Genomic DNA, 20,998 nt, shown 5'->3' on the forward strand with positions numbered 1-20,998 from the left:
CCTTGAGATGATGCCATTTAAAGGACATACACTGCATTTTTTAATGTCCTCACTGCGATCTCTGACTTCGCAAGATCTCAAATACAGTCTCATGTACTACTGCTGCTGATGTCCGCCACATCTCACAGGGTTGCTGCTCACTGACGTTTTTGGAATGGGCAGGTGGGGGGGCGGGGGGCGTGTTGGGAGTTAGTGCAATCAGCCAAACTCAAAACTCAAGGAGAGATAGATAGATACTTTATTGATCCCAATGGAAATTGCAGTGTCACGATAGCATTACAAGTGCACAGATATAAACGAGAAGTAAGAAAGAAATTTTTAAAAAGTTATTTCAAGCATTCTAACAAGAGGGGATCATCACTTCCCCAGCTACAGGTTGACTCATTATAGAGTCTAATGGCCGAGGGTAAGAATGACCTCGTATAGCACAGTTTGGAGCAGTGTAGTTGCCCTAGTATTTACTAAAAGTGCTCCTCTGTTCAGCCAAGGTGATGTGCAGAGGGTGAAAAACATTGTCCAGAATTGCCAGGATATTCCATAGAGTTGCAGCCTCCAGTGTGTCTAGTTTGACTCCTATAACAGAGCCAGCCTTTCTAATCCGTTTATTGATCCTGTTGGCATCACCCGTGTTGATGCCATTGCCCCAGCACACTACTGAATGCAAGATTGTACTGGAGACAACTTACTGGTAGAACATGTGAGAGAGAGGCCTGCATACTCCAAAAGGACCTCAGTCTCCTCAGGAAGTAGAGGTGATTCTGGCCCTTCTTGTACACAGCCCCTGTGTTGGTGCTCCACTCAAGTGTCAACTAAGTGCATCCCTGGTACTTGTAGGTCCTCATCACATCCAGGTCCTCACCATCAATAGTAACAGGGAGCAGTGTAGGCTTAGTCTTCCATCAGGAAGTCCATCACCGTCTCCTCTGTCTGACTGATGTTGAGCTATAGATGATTCAGCTTGCATTATTTGACAACGTCCTCCGTCACGGCCCTGTATTCATCCTCCCGTCCTCCCTTTATACACTCAACTATTGCTCAGTCATCAGGGAATTTCTGCAGATGACATGACTCACAACCCTAATTTAATTTAATTTACTTTATCTTCAGCTCAGAAGAGCAGGCAGAGATTGCACAGGCATTTGCTTCTATTATAGTGGAGACATTCAGAGACTGCTCTTATCTCCTTACCAATATTCAGAAGTACAAAGTAAGTTTTATTAGTAAATTTTTATTGTCACGATATACAACCCAGAGATTCATTTTCCTGCAGGCATACTCAGCATATCTATAGAATAGTGACTATAACCGGATCAATGAAAGATCAATCACAGTGCAGAAGACAACAAACTGTGCAAATAATATAAATAATTAGCAATAAATAAAGAGTCCTTGAAAGTGAGGTCATTGGTTGTGGGAATATCTCACTGATGGGGAAAGTGAGTGTAGTTATCCCCTTTTGTTTTTGAGCCTGGTGATTGAGGGGTAGTGTCTGTTCTTGAACTTGCTGGTGCAATTTCTGAGGATCCTGTACCTTCTACTTGATGGCAGCAGTGAGAAAAGACCATGACATGGGTGGTGGGGAGGTCTGATGATGGAATCTGCTTTCCAGCGACAATGCCTCATGTAGACATTCTCAATGGTGGGGGTGGCTTTGCACGTGATGTACTGGGCCAAATTCACTACTTTTAGTGGGATTTTCCATTCAAGGGCATTGCAGAGACATGGAGCAGCCTTGGTAGGCTCTGAAACACAATGAACTGTGATCACTATTACTTACCAGTCTATTCAGTACTAAAAGCACTCTGCCACTCCTCCCATCACTGCTTCACCTATCCATATCTTGGCAATTCTACTATTGTTGGGAGTACATTGCTTGCATGCAGTATGTGTCTTGAAGATTTGCTTGCAAAGATTCCACCCATTATTCTACTTATTGAGAAAACAGAGAACCTGCAAAGCTTCAAGAGAGAGTTTTAGCTTTAGTACAATATTACAACAATCAGCCAAAAATGTTGCTGTGTGAAAATTACGATTGTCGATCTTGCTGTTATTGCCACTTTCCAAATATCATCACTTTAAGTGAGGCATGTTGACTAATTTGATTTAACTTTTACCTAATGGATACAAATTTGAAATTTAAGTCAAGTACTCCATGGGTTTGATTTGAAATAACAAGGCTCATGTTTGTGAAATGGAAAACTGGAAGATACCTTGAATCATGAGAGTAAAATGAACTTGCCGTTAAGCTCATTAGTTCTGAGTGCAAAGACTCCAGGCTCAGTCATAATCTGGATGTGAAATTAACCCATGACTGTTATTTCCTTGGCACTGTCCATTAGGAAGAATATTCTAGAATGGAAAGAGTGCAACATTAATTTGCTGGAATAATGCCTGAAACTCAAAGGTTAAATTAAAAGCAGAGGTTACAGAAACTAAGGTTTCATACCTTATAACTTAAAAAGTTAAGGGATGATTTGATTAAAGTGCTGGTTGGGAGGTCTGGGGCATAGAGATATAAAGGTCTAGAACTACTTTTTATTGTGCATAGTGCAAAGGTCTATATGAAGCGACAATTTTCCGTAAATCCTTGCTACATTTATTGTGGGATTCTTCTAGGATATTAAATTAGTTCTGGCTCTTCCATATATTCAAAGGCATTCAGACATACAAAGTGTATGTAACACATACTGTGTACTCAGTGGCCACTTTATTAGGTAATGCAAATATCTAATCAGCTAATCATGTGGCAGCAACTCAATACATAAAGCGTGCAGACATGATCGAGAGATTAAGTTGTTGTTCAGAATGGGGAAGAAAGGTGATCTAAGTGACATTGATGTGGAATGGGTGTTGGTGTCAGACAGGGCAGATTGAGTATCTCAGAAACTGCTGATCTCCTGAGATTTTCACACACTATATAGTCACTAGAATTTTCAGAGAAAAAAACATCCAGTGAGTGGTAGTTCTGTGGTTGAAAACACCTTGTTACTGAGAGAAATCGGAGGAGAGTGGCCAGACTGGTTCAAACTGACAGGAAAGCGACAGTAACTCAAATAACCACACATTACAACAGTGGTGCGCAGAAGAGCATCTCTGAACACATAACACATCAAACCTTGAAGTGGATTGGCTACAGCAGCTGAAGACCACAAACATACACTAAATGGCCACTTTATTAGGTACAGGGGTACTTAATAAAGTGCCACTGAGTGCATGTTTACATCAGCTTTGTAAAGATTATCTGAGCATGCATGGCCTACTCCCTAGCTTGTGAATCTCAAACATGGGTACTCCTCAGACAGATGTACTTTAAGATTTTTACTTACCCATCTACCATTACTTTGGACAAAGTCCCAACACAGACTCCGGCCAAACTGAATTATGTCTTTGAACCTATTTGCATTCAGTCATAGCTCTCTTGTAACTCTCACACTTCAATACTTGGACCTGACCTTGAAGGTTCTGCTAACCTTCCTGACACCAAACCCTTGGCTGCTTTGGGGGAAGACAGCAGTGCAGCTGATAAAGCTGCTGTTCTACACATCCAGCAAGCTGGGTTTGATCTTGACTTGCAGTGCAACCTCTTTGGACTTTATATACTCTCCCTGTGACTGTGCAGAATTCCTCCAGGTCCTCTGGTTTCCTTCTACAGCCCAAAGGTGTATGGTTCTATGGTTTAATTGGCTACTGTCAATTTCCATTGATGTGACAGCGGGTTGAATTGATGGGAATGGGCAGGAACTCACACTTACGCAAACTCACACCAAACACATAGTCAAATCCACAACCTGCGATCCGTGATTCCACCTGAGCTTCCGAAGTTTAGAACGTGGAACAGTACAGCACAGGAGCAGGCCATTCGGCCCACAATGTTGTGCCAGACCAACTAAAGCAAATCAAAAACTCCCAAACACTAATCCCTCCTACCTACATCATGTCCATATTTCTCTATCTTACATCCGTGTGCCTATCCAAACATCTCTTAACAGCCTCTAATGTATTTGCCTCTTCCACCATACCAGGCAGTGCATTCCGGGCATCCACGATTCTCTGAGTAGAAAACTTACCCCTCATATCCTCCTGGAACCCACCTCCTTTCATCTTCAATACATACCTTCTGGTATTAGATATTTGAGCCCTGCTTGTTCACTCCATCCATGCCTCTCATACTCTTGTAAACCTCTAACAGATCTCCCCTCAGCCTCCAGTGCTCCAGAGAAAACAACACAAGTTGATCCAGCCTCTCGTTACAGCTCATGCCCTCTAAACCAGGCAGCATCCTGGTGAACCTCTTCTGCACCCTCTGCAAACCCTCAACATCCGTCCTTTAGTGTGGCGACCAGAGCTGTGCGTAATACTCTTTGTGCCTTTTCATGCAGTTCCATGCAGAGCCATTTCTGTTGGTATTGTGACTTAGAACTTGAGCACATTCAAAACGGCTAATGCACATGGCCATTGCTGACCACTGCATCTTTTGCAATATGGAGCACCTTTTAGCTGCAGTTTGAAAATTAGAATCAGGAGTGGAGCTGAGAAGCATCTTTACATGTGGAGTGTGATGGGGAGCACTATGTCTTTCAGAGTGGCTATGTCTTTCTGTGCCTTTCCCACTGTACACCATGGAATATTGCATTTCTTTAGTGACGGGATGTGTAAATGTGTAAATATATTGTATCTAAGGCAGATATCTCTGTTTATTTTGTAAAAGGATTGTAACTACATTGTGGGGTGTGTCATATTCTAATTCATGTGCAGTTTTAAGTTAACTTTGTGGGTAATTAAGGATGGTACGGGGCTCTTTGCTGTCGGTGGGAGAGAGAGAGATCAAAACTGCCAGAAAAATATAGTATGGAGCTATTGTTGTGTTTTCTGGAAGGTATCTTTTTCTAAGTATTGGCAATTTTCTTTTTGTTATTTTTGCTAGTTATTGTAAGTTTGAGTTTTGACACATCTAATAAACACCCTTGCATGAGAGTGCTAAGCAACTCCTGCCAGTTCTTCTTTTGCCATAACCCACATATTTAACACAGAAGGTGGTGAAAATGTGGACTCAAGATATTCTCCTCTCCTCTACTTCATCTTTCCTATTCCCAATTCCTTCTCTCACCTTATCGCCTTACCTGCCTGCCACCTCACTGTGGTGCTCCTCCCCCTTCCCTTACTTTTATGACCTTCTGTCCTTTCCTATCAGATCCCCCCTTCTCCAGCCCTTTATCTCTTTCACCAACCGACTTCCCAGCTCTTTACTTCACCCCTCACCTACTACCTGGTATTTCTTCCGCCCCTCACCCCACCTTCTTGCACTGACTTCTCATCTATTTCTCCAGTCCTGTTGAAGGGCCTCGACCTAAAACATTGACTGTTTGTTCTTTTCCATAGGTGCTGCCTGGCCTGCTGAGTTCCTCCAGCATTTTGTGTGCGCTGCTTGGATTTCCAGTATCTGCAGATTTTCTTTTGTTTGTGGCAATATTGGATTAGTAGCATATTACAGAATACCATAATGGAACTGAATCGCAAGTGACTTTTGAAGTTTGTATGTGGAGGATGTTGAAATGTCATATTAATCTCATCTACTGTAAGTAGATGCTACAGCTTCTTATTCAACACAATAGGCTGTGGGAGCTATAAAACTAGCTAGCTGAGCCAAGTATATTTGTGTCATTCTTCCAACATAGAACTTCCATCGCTGAAGAGCCAGTGCTGAAAGCCAAGTATTGTATGCTCAGCACATGCGGTCCTCTATCATCACCATGGTCCATGATTAGGAGGTATACTGCTCAAGTACTATTGTCCTGCCAGTAGAGATTCAGTTTCTCTTAAACAATTGCCATTTTACAGAAATGATTAGCTACACTGTTTCACTTCTGTGTGACTAGAAAACTGAAAGTGAAAGGAGGGTTTTGGAAATAACAGTCGCTCCCAGAATTACCTGATTCTCTGTCGTTGGAAAGAGGATGCGATGATCGGTGAGTAATCATGTGTTGAGTTGAATGCCAATCTACTTCAAGTTTTTTCCACCACTTTCGACTTTTTGTCCTGTTACCAAAAGAATTCTGATTGATCAATAGGGAGTTCTATGTTCAGTGATTTCATTGCAGTTAAGGTACTGGATAGCAGACAGATTTCTGAAGGATCAATCCTGCCACCTGAGTTTGAACGAAAACACAAGGAATTCTGCAGATGCTGGAAATTCAAGCAACACACATCAAAGCTGCTGGTGAATGCAGCAGGCCAGGAAGCATCTCCAGGAAGAGGTGCGGTCGACGTTTCAGGCCGAGACCCTTCGTCCTGATGAAGATGATGATGAAGTCCTAGAGATGCTGCCTGGCCTGCTGCATTCACCAGCGACTTTGATGTGTTTTACCTGAGTTTGAATCCCATCGTGGCAGCTGTGAATTTTATTTAAATCCTTAAGTAAAACTGAAAATTTAAACAAAAATTAATCTTAGTATTACTGACGATGAAGCTACCAGATTGATGTAAAGAGCCATCTGGTACAAATGTTCTCCAGGGAAGAAAATCTGACATTCTTACCTATATGTGACTCCAGAACATCAATGTGCTTCATTCTTATTTGCCTTCTAAGTTCAGGGGTAAATAAGGATGGATGATAAATGCCAACATTGCCATAGGAAGTCTGACAGTGGAGCAGGATGTTGTGACCTAGTCCAGAATCCCAGGACACTCCCTGAAAACTTCAATCTTTCACTGAGTACTGCCTGATATGGACATATTGTGGTCTTTCAGTACTCATAATTTCCTGGCTGCAGATGGCATTCGGCATTGCTGGAGTGTCCAGGTGGGACAGATGGGACAGATGGGACATTACTATTATTATTACTATTGTCCATGTTGGTCAGTTACAAAGCCTAAACGCACTGCCCAGTATTAATTCTGTCACCAGCCCCATACAGGTATATTAATCTTCAGGGATAACATTTTAGTGGTAATGCATCAAAAAGATGAAGCATTTTACAACTAGTTGAGACCTGATCAATGGTTAATGGCACAACTGTGTGGCAAACTGGCTCCGGCCCCTATTCAAAAAAGGTCATACCACAGAATACAGAATGGTACAGTACAGATCCTTCAGCCTGTAATGTTGTGCCAACATTGTAATGTATGGGTCTATTTCTTTTAGAGCAATGACCCACCCACCCCCCAGCACTACTGTTGATCTATTGTCTGTGCATACGCTGTTGTCTACGCATGCACATTGCTCGCTCTCTCTCTCTCTCTCGCTGCAATGTGAATACACCGGCTAAAGCCATCGCCTACGTGTGTGCTATTATTTTAATATGCACAGACACAACAAATTGGCGACGAGTACGAAGCTGAATGCCAGATCACAAACTGCATTGACAGTTACGAGACAAAACAATGAGAGTTAAATGGCATGAGAAGGCCGTCACAGATGCTTACAAAGGAACGCACGACTAACAGTGAAAGATGTGCTGAACTTAAAGTGAAAATAATGTGGCAATGGCTTCAGTCGGGAAAGTTGATGAATTTGATAGCACTAATGAAGGCTGGCAATCATGTATTGAGAGGGTTGAACTGTATTGTAATGTAAGCAAGGTGGAGGAGCAAAATAAAGCCCCTAAGCTTCTTAGCTTAATGGGCCCAAGAACATACAGTCTCTTACGCAACTTAGTAACCCCTGAAAAGCCAGCAAGCAAGATGATCGATGAAATTGTTACAATTTTACAAAATCACTTGAGCTCTACACCACTGGTAATAGCTGAGAGACTTAGGTTTTACAAAAGGAATCAGTGCATAGATGAAAACCTTTCTGAATACATTGCAGAACTACACAAACTTTCCCAGTACTGTGACTTTAGAGATGGACTTTCCGATGCATTAAGGAATAGGCTTGTACGGGACATGAATAGTCAAAACACTCAAACAAGGCTACTAGCAGAAAGAGACTTAACCTTAGAACCGGCATTAACCATTGCAATATCATTAGAGACTGCAGCAATAGATGCAGCAGAACTACAGCAAAGGAAGTTAGAATGTGAAATGCACAAGATGTCCCTGAATGGTGCAAAAAGCCAAAGATGTTATCGATGTGGCAAATCCTCTCATGATGCAAATTACTGTTAGCTCAAAGAAAAAGTCTGCAGAAAGGGTCACAGACAAGGTCACCTACAGAGATTGTGCAAGTCAGACAAAAACCACACCAAGTGAAGAATTTCACACACAAAACTAAGCAAATGCATAAAGTGACTGAATGTGAAACAGACAACATAGAGTCTGACGAAGGTGCACTGTCATGCCTAGAACTGTATAGTATGACTGAAGCAGATCACAAAATCATCTGGATCACAATAGATGTGTCCGGTGTAAAATGGAAAAAGGAGCAGGATACACAATCACTTTATCTATAATTTCAGAGGCTGACTACAAGAGACTTTTTTCTGAGATACCATTAGAGAAGACCTCAGTGCTGCTAAAGACCTATACAGGTTAAAAAGTGTCTCCCAAAGGCAAACTGAAGGTAAGTGTGATGCATGAAGGTCAAACACAGCAGTTAGAGCTTTATTTTTGAAATTTTCATTTTTTTTTCTCCAACGGCGTTCTGAGAGGCGGGACTGCGCAGGCGTGTGACGTCGGGCTGTGCAGCGCGGCAGATTTAAAAGGAACAGAGCCTCATAGAGCGGGCAGCGTAGTTTGCGGGCTGCGGAGTGAGCCAGGAGCAGAGTGAAGACTTAAGGGCTTCGGCTCAACGGGCTTAGGCGGAAACAGGCGAGGCGAGGGAGGTTTGGCATTCATTTTCTGTTGTTATTTGAGGAGAGGGGCAGTATGAGTGTGAGGGCAGTTTGCTGTTCTCGGTGTCGGATGTGGGAGGCCCTGGAGTCTACAAGCCTCCCGGATGTCTGCAATTGCGCCAAGTGCATCGAGATGCGGCTCCTAAGGGACCGCGTTACGGAACTGGAGCTGCAGCTCGATGACCTTCGTCTGGTCAGGGAGAGTGAGGAGGTGATAGAGAGGAGTTGCAGGCAGGTGGTCACGCCGGGGCCACGGGAGGCAGATAAGTGGGTCACGGTTAGGAGGGGGAAGGGGAAAGGTCAGGTAATAGGGAGTACCCCGGTGGCTGTGCCCCTTAACAACAGGTACTCCTGTTTGAGTACTGTTGGGGGGGACAGCTTACCCGGGAGAAGCGACAGTGGCCGTGCCTCCGGCACAGAGTCTGGCCCTGTAGCTCAGAAGGGTAGGGCAAAGAAGAGGAGGGCAGTTGTGATAGGGGACTCGATAGTAAGGGGGTCAGATAGGCGATTCTGTGGACGCAGTCCAGAGACCCGGATGGTAGTTTGCCTCCCTGGTGCCAGGGTCCGGGATATTTCTGATCGTGTCCAAGATATCCTGAAGTGGGAGGGTGAGGAGCCAGAGGTCGTGGTACATATAGGTACCAATGACATAGGTAGGAAAAGGGATGAGGTCCTGAAAGGAGAATATAGGGAGCTAGGAAGGGAGTTGAGAAAAAGGACCGCAAAGGTAGTAATCTCGGGATTACTGCCTGTGCCACGCGACAGTGAGAGTACGAATGCGATGAGGTGGAGGATAAATGCATGGCTGAGGGATTGGAGCAGGGGGCAGGGATTCAAGTTTTTGGATCATTGGGACCTCTTTTGGCGCAGGCGTGACCTGTACAAAAAGGACGGGTGGCACTTGAATCCTAGGGGGACCAATATCCTGGCAGGGAGATTAGCGGGGGCTACTGAGGTGACTTTAAACTAGAATGGTTGGGGGGTGGGAATCAAATTAAAGTGGGAATTCTCTGCCACAGGAAACAGTTGAGGCCAGTTCATTGGCTATATTTAAGAGGGAGTTAGATATGGCCCTTGTGGCTACGGGGGTCGGGGGTATGGAGGGAAGGCTGGGGCGGTGTTCTGAGTTGGATGATCAGCCATGATCATAATAAATGGCGGTGCAGGCTCGAAGGGCCAAATGGCCTACTCCTGCACCTATTTTCTATGTTTCTATGTTTCTATGTATTGAAAACTGGAGGGCCAGCACATTTCAGATGTGAATGGCTGAGAAAAATCCAACTAGACTGGCACTCAATCAAAGCCCTGTGTGTGTTATCAACCAGAAACTGCAGCCCAAATGGTGGCAATAACCAGAGGCTGTCACAGCTGCTTAATGCTAATCAGAAGGTGTTTGAAGAGGGAAGAGATACGTAGATCAAAGACTTGGCCAAAAGCTGTTCAGGATGCCAAAAAGCTCAAATGCACCCCTATAGCCAGCATTACACCCATGGGAGTGGCCATCTTCACCATGGCAAAGAGTATATATTGACTTTCAACACACACAAAAAATGCTGGTGAACGCAGCAGGCCAGGCAGCATCTATAGGAAGAGGTACAGTCGACGTTTTGGGCTGGGGTCCTTCGTCAGGACTAACTGAAAGAAGAGATAGTAAGAGATTTGAAAGTGGGAGGGGGAAGGGGAGATTCAAAATGATAGGAGAAGACGGGGGGGGTGGATCTAAGAGCTGGAGAAGGGAGAGGATCATGGGATGGGAAGCCTGGGGAGAAAAAGAAGGGGGGAGGGGAGCCCGGAGGGTGGAGAGCAGGCAAGGAGATATAGTGAGAGGGACAGAGGGAGAAAAGAGAGAGAGAGAAAAAAAGGGCGGACAAATAAAAAAATATAAAAATTATATTAAATAAATAAATAAGGGATGGGGTGTGAAGGGGAGGAGGGGCATTAACGGAAGTTAGAGAAGTCAATATGCATGCCATGTGGTTGGAGGCTACCCAGATGGAATATAAGGTGTTGTTCCTCCAACCTGAGTGTGGCTTCTTCTTGACAGTAGAGGAGGCCGTGGATAGACATATCAGAATGGGAATGGGACGTGGAATTAAAATGTGTGGCCACTGGGAGATCTTGCTTTCTCTGGCGGACAGAGCATAGGTGCTCAGCGAAACGGTCTCCCAGTATGCGTCGGGTCTCGCCAATATATAGAAGGCCACATCGGGAGTACCGGACGCAGTATATCACCCCAGCCAACTCACAGGTGAAGTGTCGCCTCACCTGGAAGGACTGTCTGGGGCCCTGGATGGTGGTAAGGGAAGAAGTGTAAGGCATGTGTAGCACTTGTTCCGCTTACAAGTATAAGTGCCGGGAGGGAGATCGGCGGGAAGGGATGGGGGGGAATGAATGGACAAGGGAGTCGCATAAGGAGCGATCCCTGCGGAAAGCAGAAAGAAGGGGGAGGGAAAGATGTGGTTGGTGGTGGGATCTCGTTGGAGGTGGCGGGGCCATTCATGGACTTCATGTTTCTGATTGCCGTGAATGCTTATTCAAAGTGGCTAGAGGTTATACCAATGAAGTCAACCACCTCAGCAATGACTGGCTCCGCTCCGAGGACTACCTTCACCAGAAATGGCTTAACAGAACAAATTGTGAGTGACAACAGACCATAATGCACATCAGAAGAATTCCAACTGTTCTTGAAGAAAATTGGCATCAAACATTTCAAGTCAGCTCCACACCATTCAGCAATGAAAGTGTTAGCTGAAAGGTTTATCCAAACCTTCAAGAAGCCCATTAATGCAATGGACAAGGAGAACATTTCTCTACAGCACAATGTGCACAACTTCCTTTTTGTGTATCAGCACTCTCCTCATGCCACAACAAATCGAACACTTGCAATACTGTTCATGAAAAGGAATCTGAGATCTTGCATAGACCTCCTGAAACCAGACCTCCGGAGGGAAGTGCAGAATAAACTGTTCAGCCAGTTGCTAAATGAAGCAGCAAGGAGCTTCGAGATTGGACAGGAAGTCCTAGCACATGATTACCGAGAAGACAAGTGGACACCAAGTAAGATACCTGCAAGAACTGGACCATTGATGTACACAGTGGATGTTGGAGATCAGACATGGAGACTCCTGTGGACCAGATACTGGCTGCTCAACCAAAGAAGACATCTGAGTCGCCTGCATCCAACAAGACCGACACGTTACAGACACTGGACTTAACTCTCAGTGATGATGTCACTGACAGCAGCGTGACACTGGAAAGAGAATGATGTCTTAGACAAGACACCTGCCAAACCTGATGCCACTCCATAGGTCCTGACGCACTATCCTGAAAGAAACAGAGTACCACCCAAAAGACAGAATCTTTAGAACTGTGAAGTTAGTTATCGACTGTTATTGTGAAAGCATATTTACTTGGAATATGGGTTTATGAAAGGGAAATTGAATGTTTTGTACATACACAGTTTTATGTTGCATTAATCTAAAGGAGGAGGAAGTGTAATGTATGGATGTATTTCTTTTAGAGCAATGACCCACCCCCCCCTTAGCACTATGTATTGACCTGCTGTCTGCGCATGTGCTGTTATCTACGTATGCGCATTGCTCTCTCTCGCTCACTGCAATGTAAATACACCAGTTAAAGCCATCTCCCACATGCGTGCTTTTATTTAATATACATGTAGTTGTGAACAGTCACAACAGACATTTTAACCACTCCAAGATCAATCGACTACTTCCATCCCACATAACCCTCCATTTCCTTCCATCTGTGTGCCTATTTAAGAGTCTCTTCAATGTTCCTAATGTACATATCTCATCCTGCACCCATCACTCTCTGTGTAATAAAAAAACTACCATGAACGTCCCCTCTATACTTTCCTCTGATTACCTTACAATTATGCACTTTGCATTAGCCATTTCCACTCTGGGAAAAAGACTCTGGATATCTACTCTATAAATGTCTCCTATCATCTGGAAAGATGTAATAATAACAGGGTTGTTGTGGTGGGAGATTTTAATTTCCCAAATATCAATTGGCATCTCTCTAGAGCAAGTGGTTTAGATGGGAAGGAGATTGTTAGGTGTGTTCAGGAAGGTTTCTTGACACAATATAAAGATAAGCCTACAAGAGGAGAGGCTGTACTTGATCTAGTATTGGGAAATGAACCTGGTCAGGTGTCAGATCTCTCAGTGGGAGAGCATTTTGGAGATAGTGATCACAATTCTATCTCCTTTACCATAGCATTGGAGATGGATAGGAACAGACAAGTTAGGAAAGCGTTTTATTGGAGTAAGGGGAAATATGAGGCTATCAAGCAAGAACTTGGAAGCATAAATTGGGAACAGATGTTCTCAGGGAAGTGTACGGAAGAAATGTGGCAAACATTCAGGGGATATTTGCGTGGAGTTCTGCATAGGTACATTCCAATGAGACAGGGAAAGGTGGTAGGGTACAGGAACTGTGGTGTACAAAGGCTGCTGTAAATCTAGTCAAGAAGAAAAGAAAAGCTAATGAAAGGTTCAAAAAACTAGGAAATGATAGAGATCTAGAAGAATATAAGGCTAGCAGGAAGGAGCTTAAGAATGAAATTAGGAGTGCCAGAAGGGGCCATGAGAAGGCCCTGGCGGACAGGATTAAGAAAAACCCCAAGGCATTCAACAAGTATGTGAAGAGCAAGAGGGCAAGATGTGAGGGAATAGGACCAATCAAATGTAACAGTGAAAAAGTATGTTTGGAACTGGAGGAGTTAGCAGAGGTACTTAATCAATACCTTGCTTCAGTATTCACGCGGAAAAGGATCTTGGCGATTGTAGGGATGACTTACAGTGGACTGAAAAGCTTGAGCATGTAGATATTAAGGAAGAGGATGTGCTGGAAAGCATCAAGTTGGATAAGTCACCGGGACTGGAAGAGAGGTACCCCAGGTACTGTGGGAGGCGAGGGAGGAGATTGCTGAGCCTCTGGCGATGATCTTTGCATCATCAATGCGACGGGAGAGGTTCTGGAGGATTGGAGGGTTGGGGATATTGTTCCCGTATTCAAGAAAAGGAGTAGAGATAGCCCAGGAAATTATAGACCAGTGAGTTTTACTTCAGTGGTTGGTAAGTTGATGGAGAATATCCTGAGAGTCAGGATTTATGAACATTTTGGAGAGGTATAATATGATTAGGAATAGTCAGCATGGCTCTGTCAAAGGCAGGGCGTGTCTTATGAGCCTGAATGAATTTTCTGAGGATATGACTAAACACATTGATGAAGGAAGAGCAGTAGATGTAGTGTATATGGGTTTCAGCAAGGCTTATTGAGAAAGTAAGGAAGAATGAGATCCAAGGGGACTTTACCTTGTGGATCTAGAACTGGCTTCCCACAGAAAGCAAAGAGTGGTCGCAGATGGGTCATATTCTGCATGGAGGTTGGTGACCAGTGGTGTGCCTCAGGGATTTGTTCCGGGACCTCTACTCTTTGTGATTTTTATAAATGACCTGGATGAGGAATTGGAGGGATGGGTTAGTAAATTTGCTGATGGCACAAAGGTTGGGGGTGTTGTGGATAGTGTGGAGGGCTGTCAGAGGTTACAGCAGGGCATTGATAGGATGCAAAACTGGGCTGAGAAGTCGAAGATGGAGTTCAACCCAGATAAGTATAAAATGGTTCATTTTGTTAGGTCAAATATGATGGCAGAATATAGTATTAATAGTAAGACTCTTGGCAGTGCGGAGGATCAGAGAGATCTTGGGGTCCGAGTCCATAGTTATGGACACTCAAAGCTGCTGCGCAGGTTGACTCTGTGGTTAAGAAGGCAGACGGTGTATTGGCCTTCATCAATTGTGGGATTGAGTTTAAGAGCCAAGAGGTAATGTTGCAGCTATATAGGACCCTGATCAGACCCCACTTTGAGTATTGTGCTCAGTTCTGGTTGCTTCACTATAGGAAGGATGTGGAAACCATAGAAAGGGTGCAGAAGAGATTTACAAGGATGATGCCTGGATTGGGGAGCATGCCTTATGAGAATAGGTTAAGTGAACTCGGCCTTTTTTCCTTGGAGTGACAGAGGATTAGAGGTGACCTGATAGAGGTGTATAAGATGATGAGAGGCATTGATCATGTGGATAGTCAGAGGCTTTTTCCCAGGGCTGAAATGGCTAGCATGAGAAGGCAAAGTTTTAAGGTGCTTGGAAGTAGGTACAGAGGAAATGTCAGGGGTAACTTTTTTACACAGAGAGTGCATGGAATGGGCTGCCGGCGATGGTGGTAAAGGCGGATATGATAGGGTCTTTTAAGAGACCCCTGGATAGGTACATGGAGCTTAGAAAAATAGAGGGCTATGCGTAACCCTAGGTAATTTCTAAGGTAAGGACATGTTTGGCACAGCTTTGTGGGCCGAAACGCCTGTATTGTGCTATAGGTTTTCTATGTTTCTATTTTTCTATCTAGTATACATCTGTCAAGTCATCTTTCATGCTCCATTGGTCCAAAGAGAAAAGACCTATCTTGCTCGAGCTAAGACATGCTCTCCAATCCAGGCAGTATCCTAGTACATCTCCTCTGCACCCTCTCTAAAGCTTGCCACATCCTGCTTATAATAAAGTGTCCAGAACTGAACACAACACTCCAAGAGTGGTTTAACCAGAGATTTATAGAGCTGCAATATTACCTTGTGTCTTGACCTCAGACTCCCGACTAATGAGAGTCAACACTCTTGATAAGGTTCTTATCAAGAACTCTTCTTAACAACCCTATCAACCTGAAAGGCAACTTTGAGGGATTTATGGACGTGGACCTCAAGATATCTCTGTTCTTCCACACTGCCAATAATCCTGCCATTAACCCTGCACTCTGCCTTCAAGTTCAATCTTCCAAAGTGCATCATATCAAACTTTTCCGGATTCTATCTGCCATTGTTCAGCCCAGATCTGCATTCTATGAGTCCATTGGTAACTTATGACAACCTTCTATACAATCCATCCTTCCACTTCCTCATCCAAGTCATTTATAAAAATCACAAAGAGCAGAGCAGATCTCTGCAGAATGCCACTGATCACTGACTTCCAGACAGGATATGATTCATTTGCTTCCACCTTCTGCTTTCTGGGGGCAAGCCAATTCTGAATCTACGCAGCCAAGTTTCCCTGGATTCCATACCTCCTGAGTTTCTAAATAAACCTACCATGGAGAACCTTATCAAATGCCTTACTAAAACTCATACACATCACATCCACTGCTCTACCTTCATCAATTTGTTTTGTCACTTTCTCAAAGGATTCAATCAGGTTCATGAGGCATGTCCTATCCCTCATAAAGTGATGCTGACTATCCCTAATCAGGCTTCTCCAAATGCTCATAAATCCCATCTCTAAGAATCCTCTCTAATATTTTGCCACCCACCCCCTCTGATTTAAGATTTACTGCTCTATAATTTGCAGGATTATCCCAACTATCTTTCTTGAACAAAGGAATAATATTGCCACCCTACAATAATCAGGAATTACTCCCGTGCCCAGTGAGGAGACAAAGGTCATTGCCAAAGGTGAAGCAATCTTTTCCCTTGTTTCCCAAAGTAACCTGGGACACATCTCACCCGGTCACAAGGATCTGCTTATCCTAATGTTTCTCAAGATTTCCAGTACATCCTCTTTCTTAATGTCTGACATGTTCTAGCAGATCAGCCTGTTTTACACAGTCCTCACATTCATCAACGTCCCTCTCACTGGTGAACACTGAAGTAATATATTCATTAAAGACCTCTCCTATCTTCTCTGATTACAACCACGTTTCCTCTTTTATCACTGAACAGTGCTACCTCCATAGTAGTCATTCCACCCTCCTTCACCTACATGTAGAACACCTTGGAGTTTTCCTTAATCTTATTCACCAAAGCCTTCTCATTTCCCTTTAGGCTCTCCTAGGTCCCTTCTTAAGCTCCTTCCTGGCTACCTTATAACTCTACAGAGCCCTGCCTGATCTTTGCTCTCTAATCCTGAAGCATGCTTCTTTCTTCCTTTTGACTTGATCTTGATCTTCCACTTCTCTTTATCAATCATGCCATCCTTTCCCTGCATCAATGGGTTCTAACCAGAACCCTATGTAAAGGCTCCCTAAACAACCTTCAAATTTTCATTCTGCACTTCCTTGGGTATATCTGTTCCCAATTTACACTCTCAAGTTCCTGCCAGATTGCATCATAATTTGTCCTTCCCTAATTAAATACTTTCCCATATCATCTACCCCTATCCTTGTATCTCTCGTAAAAGTCAGGGAGATGTAGTCACTGACCTGAGATGCATAGTAGAGTTCTGGCCAGCCAATTACATAAGCAATGTGATTGCCCTGGAAAGAGCGCAGGAGAGAACTACAAGGATATTGTCAGGACTAGAAAACAATAGTAACAAGGAAATATTGAATGTGATTGGGAGTACCTACTTTGGAACAGGGAAGGCAGAAGTGACAGTTTATTCTGGTGCAAAGAGGAAGCTTAGCAGAGGGGTCAAAAACCAAAGTGCTCAGTTTTAATCAGTAATACAGAGCTATAGCTGCATGGAAAAGAGGAGCAGGAATACATGACTCATATTGACAAATCCAGCTGATCATCTTCCTCAATACCATATTCCAGATCACTCCTACTCCTTAATGCCATTTAGAAATATATCTCAACACAAATGTAGGTAACTTGACCCTACTGCCCTTTGTGGATGTGAATCACACAGATTGACTACCATCTCATCATCTTCATTCTAAATGCCTTTCCCCATATCCTGAGACTGTGACCCCTTGTTCCAGACTCCCCCAGCCAGAAGATACAATCCCTCCTCACCCAGCCCGGTAGGAAAGATTAGAGGAGAGATGAAGAAAAATTCTTTTTTATTTAGCGGGTGGGAATAATGTAAAACTCACTGCCTGTGAAGTTGGGTAGGGACAGAAGCTCTCAAGAAGTTTATAAAGTGCTCTCACATTACAAGGTGCCTGGAACTCCCTCACTGATTCTGTGTGATGATGTGAACTTACCTCTAGTATAACCAGTTTTCTATGTGGAGGCTACCTCAGTAAATACATTTAAGAAAAGTTTAGATAGATTTTTGCATAGTAAGGGAATTAAGGGTTATGGGGAAAAGGCAGGTAGGTGGAGATGAGTCCATGGCTAGATCAGCCATGATCTTATTGAATGGCGGAGCAGGCTCAACGGGCCAGATGGCCTACTCCTGTTATTATGTTCTTATCATGAGCCCTGCGGCTGCTGTAGATTGTTGAGCTCCTTGGTTTCTCGAGCACCTGCATTTACAAATCATTATCTCAACGAGATCTGTTATGCCCTTGTGCCTTTGGTTTAATCTTGTCAAGTTAATTGTGACTGGCACGGCCAGCTTTTCCTGCATTCTCTGATCATTTAAAGAGGATTCTCATTTAGTGCCTTAGTGGGGTCATCGTGTTAGAGAGAATGATTTGTCTCACGGTGTTGCTCAGTCATTCCTCCAGGGCTCTGTTGGTATTCCAATGTCTAACCTCTTGTTTCCCACTCATCATGGGAAAATTGCCCAGGGGTCGAGAAATGAGCCTGCCATACGCCACTCCTGGGTTGAGTCAGTGCCAACGATCCCCATGATAGAGAAAACCTGCGGTTTCTCCACATTTGGCTCCAGTCCTGCAAATGCACACCGTGACGTTTCTGTTTTATATTTGTTCTGTTTCATTTTCTACAGATGCTGTCCAACCTGCCCTTTCTGCTTCTGACACCCGTGGCTTTCCGAATCTGTTTTTACCTTCTTGATACTTCCTCATCAGAAGATCTAAAGGCTTGGCAGCTTTTCAGAAGCAGCATGTGAAAGATGAAAATTACAAATGAAAAGGGAAATTGCTCAAAACACTCAGGCAGCATCTGTGAAATGATAGTTAGAAATGAGCAGAAACTGTTAGTAAGAAATCACTAATATATTAATGAGGTATTAATAGATCAATAATGAAATGCTCCATCATCTTCAGATCCCTTGACCAACTGAGGGAAAGAATGTCGGTAGCAAAGGTTCATGGTGAGCCTCACCTTCCTATCTGCATCTAAGACCTGAACCACTTCCAGCAAGTGCCAGAGTAACACCATCAACACTCTCCCTGGAAGACTCTACAGATTTACTGGAAAGGTACATGAACCAATGTTGGTACCCTGTCCAAGGTAAATATCTCCAGTATGAAGACCCAAACACATTCAATCAGCTCTGATGGGCAGCCAACACCAGATTCCTGGATCAGGCACTCTACTCTGAGCTCCTGCACAGCAAGAGATAACCAGATGGACAGAGGAAATGATTCAAAGACCTCCTCAAAGCCTCCTTAGAAAAGTGGAGCATCATCTTCAACTCTTGGGATTCCCTGGCTCACGATCATTCATGGAGAAGGAACATGTGGGTTTGCTTTGGGAACATCAGGTCCATGCATCTGAAGCCACGTTACTGGTTTCGGTTTTTGTCACATGTACCAAGATGCTATAAAAAGATTGTCTGGCCTACTGTTCATTATACAGTGCTTGAGGGAGAACAATGTAAAGCAGTAATAGCATGCAGAATAAAGTGTAACAGCTACAGAAAAAGGGCAGTGTAGGTAAATAATGAAGTGTAATATCAGAATGAGTCAGATCGTGATCATCTATCTTATCATACTAGGGAACCATTTAATAGTTTTATTACAGCAGGATAGACGATGTCTATGAGCCTGCTGGTACACCCTGCAAAAGCATTGGAGGGAGTGCACCACCACACACACCATGTACTTGCCAGCCCTAGCTGCCTCCTCTTACCCTACTTGGCAGAGTGTGTGGGTCTCAGGTTCATCTCTTTGGCCATCTCAGAACCAACACTCTAGAGTGGATCAAGCCATTCGCGGACCCACAAGACTGTCTAGGAAAAGTGTACCTACCTAATGCACCATAGGCCTAGAATACCACACTGCGACATATCAGTGAAGTTATTTCATGAATGACAGAGGCTGTTTATAAAAGAGGTCTTTAATTCTGGGTTTGCTTTGAGTTTGTGCATTATTAAGTGGTAATTAGCTCTGGTTTGAGACCACATTTCTGATCTTGGAATCTGCCTTCAATGGCACTTGAATACAATATATACCTGTTGATTTGACTCTAGAGTCTCAAATTGCTATGAATAAATATATGATTGGAATGGTATGTATGTATTCTTAGTGAATATACCCCAGAAAACCTACCCCATTCCTCCTTTTTCCAGCCTTAATCCTCAGTTTGATCAAGTTTCTCTGTGTTTACTGTTTTATTAGCTTTTTTCATAAAAACCATCAGTGTGTGGACAATGATTGAAGACAGGATTATACTTGTAGCTTGTCTGCTCCACCCTGTCCACTTCAATCAAATAACTGAGCATTTTGTGTGTGTTGCTTCAAAGTGAATTTGTGCTGCTTTTAAAAAGCATTTTGGAATCCAACTCAATAATATGAGATGTAATCAGAATGTGGGCGAGGAAAACTGAAGAATGAAAAGTGGCAAATGTTTTAAAGTTTTGAAAACTTGTTCAGGCCCATTTGCTCCAAGCTCTTTTCTCTTTTCCAGAGCACTGAATATGTAAATTAGTTCACCTTTGTCTATAATTAACAGAAAATGCTGGGAAAACTTAGCGGCTAAATGAAGGGTCATTGATCTGAAATATTTCTCTTTCCACAGATGCGACTTGAAATGCTGACATACTTCCAGCATTTTCTGATGATTATTTCAGATGTCCACTAGCTGCAGTATTTTTTCTTTGATTTTCATTTAGTTTTGATTATACTGTGTAAAAGGAAATACATAATATAATGCATCGTGCTGGTTGGGTTGGAGAAGGTTTCTGGCTTCTAGTATACTGGGCTGGAACCCAGCCAGTAACAGAGCCCACTTCACCCACAGAGCACAAAAGTCTCCTCATGCAGCAGGACAGCTTTCACTTTTTGACCTTTGATTTTCTCCATTGTTTGGAAGATATGTTTGGGGGAAAGCCAGGTTCATGGGAACTGCTCTATTAGCTTTTACAAGTACATAGACTCCAATGCTATGTGGTGGCAACAGCATTATCTCCAATGCTTGCTGTTAAGCACTAGACACAAATGAAAAGCCACTGACATGGAAATTTTCAAAAAGGACTGTAAAACCATAAGACATAGAAGTAGAATTAGGCCATTTGCCCATTGAGTCTGCTCCGTCATTCAATCCAGTCTGATTCTTTTTCCCTTCCTTAGTCCCACTC

Source organism: Mobula birostris, chromosome 3, assembly GCF_030028105.1.
Source record: "Mobula birostris isolate sMobBir1 chromosome 3, sMobBir1.hap1, whole genome shotgun sequence".
Taxonomy (NCBI): domain Eukaryota; kingdom Metazoa; phylum Chordata; class Chondrichthyes; order Myliobatiformes; family Myliobatidae; genus Mobula; species Mobula birostris.